General features: G+C 52.6%; 1 long non-coding RNA gene across 1 annotated transcript in view; it reads left to right on the top strand.

Moving 5' to 3' along the window:
- The first annotated feature begins 2,563 nt into the window (after positions 1-2,563).
- Positions 2,564-11,882, top strand: part of LOC135002272 (uncharacterized) — a 192,728-nt gene continuing 183,409 nt past the window's right edge. The window contains exon 1 of the long non-coding RNA XR_010203578.1: positions 2,564-3,263. This is a non-coding gene — a long non-coding RNA (uncharacterized LOC135002272). The remainder of the gene's footprint in view (positions 3,264-11,882) is intronic.

Raw genomic sequence — 11,882 nt, 5'->3', positions numbered from 1 at the left:
CCCTGCCTGAAAGAGTAGTAATGGCAGATATACAGGGTTATGGTGGGTAAATCATGCACTATAGTATTAAAATAAAAAATAAAAATAAAAAAAAGAATTGGTATAACGGCTAAACATTTACCACAGTTAAATTAGTCTTAAAACTATTACGGTGTAGGAGATCACTAACAGGTTGAACTTGATGGACAAATAGTCTTTTTTCAGCCATAGAAACTATGTAACTATGTTACTTAACTATGCTAAATGTTCTAAAAATGAAAAGTGGTGATGTTGCTCATAGCAACCAATCAGATTCTGTCTATAATTTTCTATGATGCAATAGAGAAATGATAGACAGAATCTGATTGGTTGTTATGGGCAACATCACCACTTTTCATTTTTAGAACCTTTAGTAAATTTACCCCTCAGCTTTCAGAAGATACTTAGGATTGGTGTGAACCAGGGGCAGTTTAAGAGAGGAGGGGGCCTGTGTGCATTCTCTATGCACTGTGCCAGAGTCTACCCCCGTGCCATTTTCACAGTGATTTCTGCAGTGCCAACAATGGACTCTGGACAGGTGAGTATAATGCAGGGGTGGGCAATTATTTCAGCTGAGGGGCCACTTGACATTTCCTGTCAGTATCCGAGGGCCACATACAAAATAGCAGCTCGCCCCACTTGCCTAAAATATAGGGACGTGGCTTCATGTGGAAGGGGTGTGTGCAAAAAATAATACAGATTCATATTAGGCTGCACAATAGTCTCCATTATTCAAATTGCGCCACACAGCGCCACTTACACGCATTACACCAGGTAGAGCCCCTTTTACACACATTACGGCAGGTAGAGAGCTTTTTTACACATTAACATTTTATTTAGGATAATTATTGTGCAGCAAGCAAATTATCCAGTGTCATATGGCCCCTGGGGAAAGGTGTGACACGGTGGCAGAACACGGTGGGGGTGACACAGTGACAGAACACGGTGGGGGTGACACGGTGACAGAACACGGTGGGGGTGACAGAACACGGGGGGTATGACACAGTGACAGAACACGGTGGGTGTGACACGGTGACAGAACATGGGGGTGTGACACGGTGACAGAACACGGGGAGGGGGGGTGACAGTGACAGAACATGGGTGTGTGACACAGTGACAGAAAACGGTGGGGGTGACACAGTGACAGAACACGGGGAGGGGGGGGTGACAGTGACAGACCACGGATATGTGACACGGTGACAGGACACGGGGGGTGTGACAGTGAAAGAACTCGGGGAGGGGGGGTGACAGTGACAGAACATGGTGGGGGTGACACGGTGACAGAACACGGGGAGGGGGGTGACAGTGACAGAACACGGGGGGTGTGACACAGTGACAGAACACGGTGGGGGTGACAGTGACAGAACACGGATGTGTGACACGGTGACAGAACATGGGGGGTGTGACACGGTGACAGAACACGGGGAGGGGGGGTGACAGTGACAGAACACGGGTGTGTGACACAGTGACAGAAAACGGTGGGGGTGACACAGTGACAGAACACGGGGAGGGGTGTGACAGTGACAGAACACGGATGTGTGACACGGTGACAGAACACGGGGGGTGTGACACAGTGAAAGAACACGGGGAGGGGGGGTGACAGTGACAGAACATGGTGGGGGTGACACGGTGACAGAACACGGGGAGGGGGGTGACAGTGACAGAACACGGGGGGTGTGACACAGTGACAGATCACGGTGGGGGTGACAGTGACAGAACACGGATGTGTGACACGGTGACAGAACACGAGGGGTGTGACACAGTGAAAGAACACGGGGAGGGGGGGTGACAGAACACGGTGGGGGTGACAGTGACAGAACACAGGGGTGTGACATGGTGACAGAACATGGTGGGGTTGACAGCGACAGAACACGGGGAGGTGACACAGTGACAGAACACGGGGGGTGTGACACAGTGACAGAACACGGGGAGGTGACACAGTGACAGAACACGGGGGGGGTGACACAGTGACAGAACACGGGGGGTGTGACACAGTGACAGAACACGGGGAGGTGACATAGTGACAGAACACGGGGGTGTGTGACATGGTGACAGAACACGGGGGGTGAGAGTGAGAGAACACGGGGGGGTGACACAGTGACAGAAAATGGGGGGGGGGGGTGACATAGTGACAGAACATGGGGGTGACATGGTGACAGAACACGGGAGGGGTTGGTACAGCGAGAGCTAAAGATCTCCCCCAAACCTAAAAACAGTCTGACACCACTGCCCGCACACACAAATATATGCACACACACACACACACACACACACACACACACACACACACACACACACACACACACACACACACACACACACACACACTTTCTTTCACTTTTCCCATAAACTTACTGATCTGGCTGGCAGTGGCAGGAAGGATGGATCTGTAGCAGTCAAGCTCTTGTTCCGTGTAGCCCCGCCCCCTGAGGTCCCGTGTAGCCCCGCCCCCTGAGGCCCGCATGTAGCCCCGCCCCCTTCTCGGCTGAACACAGCCGTTGTCACTAGGGACTCTGGAGGAGGCTGCTACAACGCAGCAGCAGGAGCAGCAGGGGAGAGAGGCGCCGCTGGCAGCTTGGAGGTACTGCAGTGCAGAGCAATGACAAGCAGCTCAGCCGGTCGGGCCGCTTGTCATTGCTCGCTGGTGGGAGCAGGGCCGGATTAACAATGGGGCGGATGGAGCTGCAGCTCCAGGCCGCCCCATCAAAATAGGCCCACAGCATCTGCTGCATTGCGCTGCTGTACACAGGAATGTTTTTCTTTCCTGTTACAGCAGCCTAAGGCCCCGCCCACTGAAACAGCAAACCCCTTTCCCCTGCTTTTCTTGCCCGGGGTTGAAAAGACGGACTTAATAATTGTGCTAATAGCGGCACAGTGGAAGGCTTCACAAGCCCTCCCTGCGCCGCACAGTATCTGAATCTCCAGCGCGGCAGCATCGTGACGGCGTTGCATCATCTCCTCCTCCTCCTCCCCCCCCCCGCATCCTGTCACATCCAGGGCCCCGTCGGGACATCGCATCCCGCCGTGAAATGGTAACTACGTCCGCGCCGCCGCCCCATTACCGCTTGAATAACTGCTGTGCAAGTGTGCACTGTATGCAGCAGCCAACCCAGCTCTGCTCCGTGAAGGCGGCCCTGACACTTGCTGTGACTGGGCTACCCAGCAGCTACTGATCACAGGTGACGGGCTGCAGCCGCTGCTGCTCAGAGAAGGGATGTCAGTGTCCTGCAGTGCCTCTGGAAAAGGTATGCACTGCCTCTGACTGAACATGTGCCTAATTATATTATCTATATATTATTTATCTATCTAGCTATCCATCTAGTAATGTATTGCTGTCTAGCTTGTCATTTTTTGCCAAATCTCTACACACACACACACACACACACACACACACACACACACACACACACACACACACACACACACACACACACACACACTAGTTTAACAGTCTCCGCCCCTGCTCTGGCTGGGATCAGTACGAAATCCCGCTGTACGGGATCCCGGCGGTCAAAATACCGACACCGGAATCCCGACCAGCACAATCCCGACAGGGGTGGTGAGCGGAACACAGCCTCTTGCGGGCACGGGGCCTCGCTACACTTGGCACACTATTATATTCTCCCTCTATGGGTGTCGTGGACACCCACGGAGGGAGAATATGTCGGGATTGTGCCGGTCGGGATTCCGATGTCGGTATTTCGACCGCCGGGATTCCGTCCGGCGGGATCTTGACCGCATTCCCTCTGGCTGGCACCATTTCCTCTACTTCATAGCCCTCTCCACCACCACCACCTCCAGGTGCGGCTATGATCCCTCTCCCACTGCAGCTTCTTTCCGACTCCCCCAACACATACCTCCCAACTGTCCCCATTTTGGCGGGACAGTCCGTTTTTCACGGTCTGTCCTGCTGTTCCACCCGCAGGTCGCAGTGTCCCGCGGGTGGGGGAAGTTGGGAGATCCCCCCCCCCCCCCAGTCACTCGCTGCTCTGATCAGAGCAGCGGTGAATAGATGCTGTGTGCATGCGTACAGCGTCTATTCCCCGACAGAGAGGGGCAGGGGGCATGGCCAGCAGCTCACTGAGCACTGTCCATGCCTCCATAATGACAAAAATGGGCTGCGTGGTTTTCAATAGCGGCGTTTGCCATGAGGCCACACCCTAACTGATAGGCCATGCCCCCTTACTGTGAGGTCACGCCCCTAAATTCGGGCTCGCGCCGAAGGCATTCGTTGCTGTCCCTCCTTCTGTGGAGGTAAAGTTAGGAGGTATGCCAACAGCTTAGTCGTCCTGCACATCCATTGCAAATATTCCCGCCCTATTCCCCGTCACAGTTCTGTCCAGAACCACTTGCTCCCACACTGAAATCGGCTTTTCTTCCTCTCCTAATATACAGTTATTATGTCTGTCTATCTATCTATCTATCTATCTATCTATCTATCTATCTATCTATCTATCTATCTATCTATCTATCTATCTATTAAACAAGTGGAGAAGTAAGCGCACAGGTATCAATAATAATGCACCCTAACCCAAACCCCCCTTCTAATGCCTAAACCTAATCTCCCATCCCCCGGGGTGGGACACAAGCACGTCCTGCTAAAAGAACGTTCGGGATTCCAGGCAGCAGTATTTTGACGCCAGGATCAGTGGCGGAACAAGCAAGCGGTGGGCCCAGGTGCAACAAAATGCTTTGGGCCCCCCCCCCATCCCATCCAAGTCCACCCCATGGGCAGTGCGCGCCGTAGGCGCGCAAAAATACATAGTGGCGTGGCTTCGTGGGGAAGGGGTGTGTCCACAAAATAATACCAATTCATAAAACGGTGCACAGTAGTCTCCATTCTTCAAATTACGCCGCACAGTAGCACCACTACACCAGGTAGAGACCCTTTTACTCCTTACAGCGAACAGATTCCCCTTTTTACACATAACGGCAGACAGCGTGCACTTTTTACACATAACGGCAGACAGCGTGCCCTCGTTACACATAGCGGCAGACAGCATACACTTTTTACACAATGGCAGACAGTGTGCCCTCGTTACACATAGCGGCAGACAGCGTGCCCTCGTTACACATAGCGGCAGACAGCGTCCCCATTTTACACATTACGGCAGACAGCGTCCCCATTTTACACATTACGGCAGACAGCGTCCCCATTTTACACATTACGGCAGACACCATACACTTTTACACATAACGGCAGATAGCGTGCCCTTTTTACACATTACGGCAGGCAGATTCTACCTTTTTACACATAGCGGCAGGCAGATTCCCCATTTTTATACATAGCGGCAGGCAGATTCCCCATTTTTATACATAGCGGCAGGCAGATTCCCCATTTTTATACATAGCGGCAGGCAGATTCCCCATTTTTACACATTGCGGCAGGCAGATTCCCCATTTTTACATTGCGGCAGGCAGATTCCCCATTTTTACACATTGCGGCAGGCAGATTCCCCATTTTTACATTGCGGCAGGCAGATTCCCCATTTTTACATTGCGGCAGGCAGATTCCCCATTTTTACATTGCGGCATGCAGATTCCCCATTTTTATACATAGCGGCAGGCAGTCCCCCCTTTTTACACATTGCAGCAGGCAGTCCCAACAAATAAAAAAAGAAAGAGAAAGAAAGAAAGAAAGAAAGAAAGAAAGAAAGAAAGAAAGAAAGAAAGAAAGAAAGAAAGAAAGAAAGAAAGAAAGAAGGAAAGAAAGAAAGAAAGAATTACACTTACCCTCTCTGTTGGCTCAGGCTCCTCGGTGCAGCTTCCCGGGCAGTAGAGAAGAAGGAGGAGGGAGGTGAAGGAGGCAGCCGCAGCAGCGCTGTGTTACTGGTGGAGGCGCTGCTGCTGCTGCCCCTCTGCTTCCCTATAGGCTGTTCTCAGAGACAGCCTATAGTAAAGCAGAGGAGCAGCAGCAGCAGCGCCTCCACCAGTAACAAAGCGCTGCTGCGGCTCTCTCCTTCACTGAGAGACTGTGACCTGTTTGTATATGAGGGAGGGAGGGACGGACCCTCCTCCCTCCTTCGTGTGCGGGTGGCCAGAATCGTTCCATATGACGTGCGGGTCACGGGAGCGCTGGTGTGCGCCTGCGGCATGACATACAATGAGTCATTGTGACCAGTGGCGTAACTAGAAATTTTTCTCCCCCAAGCCAAAAAATCCTTCGGCGCCCCCCCCCCCCCCCCCATACACCCCGTAATTGGCACTAGCAAAGGTAGAAAAATGCGTGCGCCGCATTGCCCGTTATACATTATGCTACACACTGCAATGCCCCTGATACATTATAGCACATACAATGTCTGTGACACGGTATGACACACACCACAATGATCCTGAGACATTATACCACATACCACAATGCCCGTGACATAGTATACAACACACCGTAATACCTGATACATTATGCCACACACTGCAATGTCCGTGATACATTATAGCACATACAATGTCTGTGACACAGTATGACACACACCGCAATGTCCGTGATACATTATGCCACACACCGTAATGCCCATTACACATTAAGTTCTACAGTAAGGCTTCTAATTACTTTTAAATTACCTGCTTGTTGCCAGGGGTTTCATGCACTTGGTTCCATGCACGGTGCCAGGATGTCATGCTCGTTGCCAGGGGTTTCATGCACTGGGTGTCATGCTCGTTGCTAGTGGGTAGTGCTTGTTGCTAGGGCCGTGCTCCCAGTGCCACATATGCTCCCAGTGCCAGATATTCCCCCACAGTGCCAGGTATATGCACCCAGTGCCAGGTACATGCCCCCCCAGTGCCAGTTATATGCCCCCAGTGCCAGGTATATGCCCCCAGTGCCAGATATTCCCCCCAGTGCCTGCTTCCCCCCCAGTGCCAGGTATATGCCCCCAGTGCCGGGTATATGCCCCCAGTGCCGGGTATATGCCCCCCCAGTGCCAGATATTCTCCCACAGTGCCAGATATTCCCCCCCAGTGCCAGGTATATGCCCCCAGTGCCAGGTATATGCCCCCAGTGCCAGGTATATGCCCCCAGTGCCAGGTACATGCCCCCCCAGTGCCAGTTATATGCTCCCAGTGCCAGGTATATGCCCCCAGTGCCAGATATTCCCCCCCAGTGCCTGCTTCCCCCCCCAGTGCCAGGTATATGCCCCCAGTGCCGGGTATATGCCCCCAGTGCCGGGTATATGCCCCCCCAATGCCGGGTATATGCCCCCAGTGCCAGATATTCCCCCCCAGTGCCTGCTTCCCCCCCAGTGCCAGGTATATGCCTCCAGTGCTGGGTATATGCCTCCCCCCCAGTGCCAGGTATATGCCCCCCCCCAGTGCCAGGTATATGCCCCCAGTGCCAGGTATATGCCCCCCCCCCCCAGTGCCGGGTATATGCCCCCCCAGTGCCAGGTACATGCCCTCAGTGCCGGGTATATGCCCCCCCAGTGCAAGGTATATGTCCCCAGTGCCAGGTATATGTCCCCAGTGCCAGGTATATGTCCCCCCAGTGCCAGGTATATGTCCCCAGTGCCAGGTATATGTCCCCAGTGCCAGGTATATGTCCCCCCAGTGCCAGGTATATGCCGCAGTGCCTGCTCCCCCGGCCCCCCCTCCCCCCTCTATGTGTTGGAGGGACACGAGCACATCGCGCGTCTCTCCTGTGTCCCTCCTGGCTCTCCCCCCGGCCGGTCTAATGAAGGAAGTGCCGTTCGTGAGCCAATCAGAGCTCACGAACGGCACATGCTTCCTTAGATCGGCCGGGGGAGAGCCAGGAGGGACACAGGAGAGACGCGCGATGCGCTCGTGTCCCTCCAACACATAGGGGGGGGGGGCCGGGGGAGCAGGCACCACAGCAGGGAGGGAGAGGAGACCGCAGATTGACATGCGGACGTTCGTCCGCATGTCAATCTGTTCTAAATGCCGGCCGGCGGCTGTGGGCCCTTCAGTGCGGCGGGGCCCCAGTGCAATGCACTACCTGCCCCGCCAGTAGTTCCGCCCCTGGCCAGGATCCTGAGCTCCGTCTGGATTTTGATGCCAGCATAATGTCTCCATTCGGGATTCTGGCATCGGTATTTCGACCGCTGGGTTCCCGTCTGGTGGCATTGTAACTACATCCCTTCCCAAGTGCCTTATAGTGTTAAAGAATCAACAATCAACGTAAAAAAAAAAAAATGGTTGGCATTAGCAGTCGGCTCGGTCAGTTGACCAATAATGATTCATGATACATGAAATGAAAAAATAGGCAAGACATCACGTGTAACGTTTTAACACTGCATATCTAATAAAATACTGTGCTAGTTGGAGTTAGAAGCTACGGCGAGTTCCACAAATACATATACAACTCCAATATTTTTTTTAGATTTTTAGACACCATTTTATTTAACAATGGGGGTCATTCCGAGTTGTTCGCTAGCAGATTTCGGAAGCAGCACAGCGATCAGGCAAAAAATCGGCGCGTCTGCGCATGCGGTGCAATGCGCACGCGCGTCGTACTATTACAACAAACAATGTAGTTTCATAAAAGGTCTAGCGAAGCTTTTCAGTCGCTCTGCTGGCCACAGAGTGATTGACAGGAAGTGGGCGTTTCTGGGTGTCAACTGACCGTTTTCAGGGCGTGTGCAGAAAAACGCAGGCGTGCCAGATAAAAACGCAGGCGTGGCTGGGGAAACGGAGGCATGGCTGGCCGAACGCAGGGCGTGTTCGTGACGTCAAAACAGGAATTGAACAGTCTGAAGTGATCACAAGCTAGGAGTAGGTCTGGAGCTACTCTGAAACTGCACAAAATTATTTTGTAGCCGCTCTGCGATCCCTTCGTTCGCACTTCTGCTAAGCTAAAATACACTCCCAGTGGGAGGCGGCATAGCGTTTGCACGGCTGTTAAAAACTGCTAGCGAGAGAACAACTCGGAATGACCACCAATATCTACAATATAAAATGCAGGTAACAAACATACAGGAGATAAAATATATGAAAGCTTATCTTAAAATAAGCTGAAACTGCAATTTCCACATAATACAGAATGGACAAATTGGGGGGATAGAGGCTTTTGAAGGCAGGTTATAGTCACACCCTACAGCACACACTGCACCCCCTATGCCGACCATACCTCCACAACATTGGTCACAACCCCTATATCACTAGTAACACCCCTGCAGCACTGATCACATCCACTACAGTGGCTCACAAATTAGGCCCTTCATAAATTTCAGCTCCAGGCCCATGTGGACCTTAATCTGGCACTGGGTGGGAGGCAGTGGGCCGGGCAGGATCGGTTTGCGGGCCGCATCCGATTTTGCCCACCCCTAGTATAATGTATGGATGCAGAATGTGTGATGTGCACGACCCCCCAGCCCCCCCCCCCGTGTGCTGTGTGAAAGGGTCACCTGACCCAGTAATTCAACCCGGGAATAAAGCAGTGTTATTCCCAGGTTGAATACTGGGTCAGTGGCAGTGTGAACGGGTTGCTGGGTCGACGCGTCCCGGGACCCGTTCACTACATAGGGAGAGGCGGCGCGGAGATGAGCTCATCTCCACCCCCGATGCCGGCTGTGCGCACCGCTGCTATGGCAACCCGACCTGGCATATTGCCGGGTCAAGGATGCAGTGTGAAGGTCCAATGCTGGAACCCCCAGCGAGCCCGCAAAGGGCTCATTTGCGCTCGCCCAGCTGTTGGTATGCCGGCAGTCAGGATTCCGGCGCCGGTATGCTGGACGCCGGGAGCCCGGACGCCGGCATACCCTACTACACCCAACCTCTCCACTGGTCCTTTTCTCCACTCTTTTCACTGCTTCAGGAATAGATCCCTTAGTGCTTTACTGATGGCCACAGGATACAGGCAAATTCTTGAATCAAGATAATGTTCATTTAGCCTCCTATGTATTTAAAAATACAATTTACTCTCTGAAGGTACTTAGGAAAATCACAATTTAAAGTTGTTCAGAGGTACAGACGATACCAGTGGTGCAAGTGGGCGGGTACGGGTGGGTATGGCGTACCCGTAAGAATTTAGCCGTGGGTACGCCGTACCCACACCGACGGGCCGCCGCTCCTCGCACCGCCGCTGATGTGAGGGAAGGAGAGCGCAGCCTGTGCCTCTCCTTCCCCTCAGTCTCCGGCGGGTGTCTCACAGTTTAATTCAGCGCCGATCCGTGAGCCAATCAGAGCTCGCGGTGCGAGCTCTGATTGGCTCACAGATCGGCGCTGAATTAAACTGTGAGACACCCGCCGGAGACTGAGGGGAAGGAGAGGCACAGGCTGCGCTCTCCTTCCCTCACACAGGACGGCAGCGGCCAGTGGCAGCGGTGAGCGGGGGAAGGGGGGAGGCATGTTATACCTGGCACTGGGGGATATCTGGCACTGGGGGGGGGGCATTTCTATCTGGCACTGGGGTGTATCTGGCACTGGGGGGGCATTTCTATCTGGCACTGGGGGGCATATATACCTGGCACTGGGGGATATCTGGCACTGGGGGGCATATATCCCTGGCACTGGGGGATATCTGGCACAGGGGGGCATGTATACCTGGCACTGGGAGATATCTGGCACTGGGGGGGCATGTATACCTGGCACTGGGGGATATCTGGCACAGGGGGGCATGTATACCTGGCACTGGGGGCATATCTGGCACTGTAGGGGCATTTCTGTATCTGGCACGGGGGGCAATGTATATCTGACACAGTGGGGGCATTTGTGTATCTGGCACTGTGGGGCAATGTATATCTGGCACTGTGGGGCAACGTGTATCTGACACTGCGAGGCAATGTATATCTGGCACTCTGGGGGCATTTCTGTATCTGGCACTGTGGGGCAATGTGTATCTGGCACTGTTAGTCAATGTGTATCTGGCACTGTGGGGCAATGTATATCTGGCACTGTGGGGCAACGTGTATCTGGCACTGTGGGGCAACGTGTATCTGGCACTATTGGGGTCATACGTGTATCTGCCCCTCCCCCATATGTGTATCACGCCCCCATTTTCATTGGCCACGCCCCATGTGGCATTTGGCCACACCCATTTTTTTTGGACACGGCAGTTACAGCACACACATGTTGGCAGATGGTAAACATTTTTATAATCTAAAACTGGATTCATACTTGATAATAATCTGACATATTTACCACCTATCAAACAGGATATTAAGTCATCCGGAAGCCAACTCATTTATTTGAGTTAACGCAATCTGATTTAAAACATGAAAGTGTTCTTCCTTATAGAAGACTTCTCTGGAAAACTCCAATACTGTATATAGGAATAGAATACCAAAGGACAAGGCATCTATCTATCTATCTATCTATCTATCTATCTATCTATCTATCTATCTATCTATCTATCTATCTATCTATCTATCTACACTCACAATTGTTAGGTGCTTGCTGGGGTGCATCCAATGAAGGGGAACCTTTGTGGTCACCAATCAAATCCAATAGCAATGGCCCTCATTCCGAGTTGTTCGCTCGTTCTTTTTCATCGCATCGCAGTGAAAATCCGCTTAGTACGCATGCGCAAAGTTCGCACTGCGACTGCGCCAAGTAACTTTACTATGAAGAAAGTATTTTTACTCACGGCTTTTTCTTCGCTCCGGCGATCGTAATGTGATTGACAGGAAATGGGTGTTACTGGGCGGAAACACGGCGTTTCAGGGGCGTGTGGCTGAAAACGCTACCGTTTCCGGAAAAAACGCAGGAGTGGCCGGGGAAACGGTGGGAGTGCCTGGGCGAACGCTGGGTGTGTTTGTGACGTCAACCAGGAACGACAAGCACTGAACTGATCGCACAGGCAGAGTAAGTCTGGAGCTACTCTGAAACTGCTAAGTAGTTAGTAATCGCAATATTGCGAATACATCGGTCGCAATTTTAAGAAGCTAAGATTCACTCCCAGTAGGCGGCGGCTT

Source organism: Pseudophryne corroboree, chromosome 1 (genome assembly GCF_028390025.1).
Source record: "Pseudophryne corroboree isolate aPseCor3 chromosome 1, aPseCor3.hap2, whole genome shotgun sequence".
Taxonomy (NCBI): Eukaryota; Metazoa; Chordata; class Amphibia; order Anura; family Myobatrachidae; genus Pseudophryne; species Pseudophryne corroboree.
The sequence above is the reverse complement of the archived record's forward strand: the minus strand, read 5'-3'. Positions and strand labels throughout refer to the sequence as shown.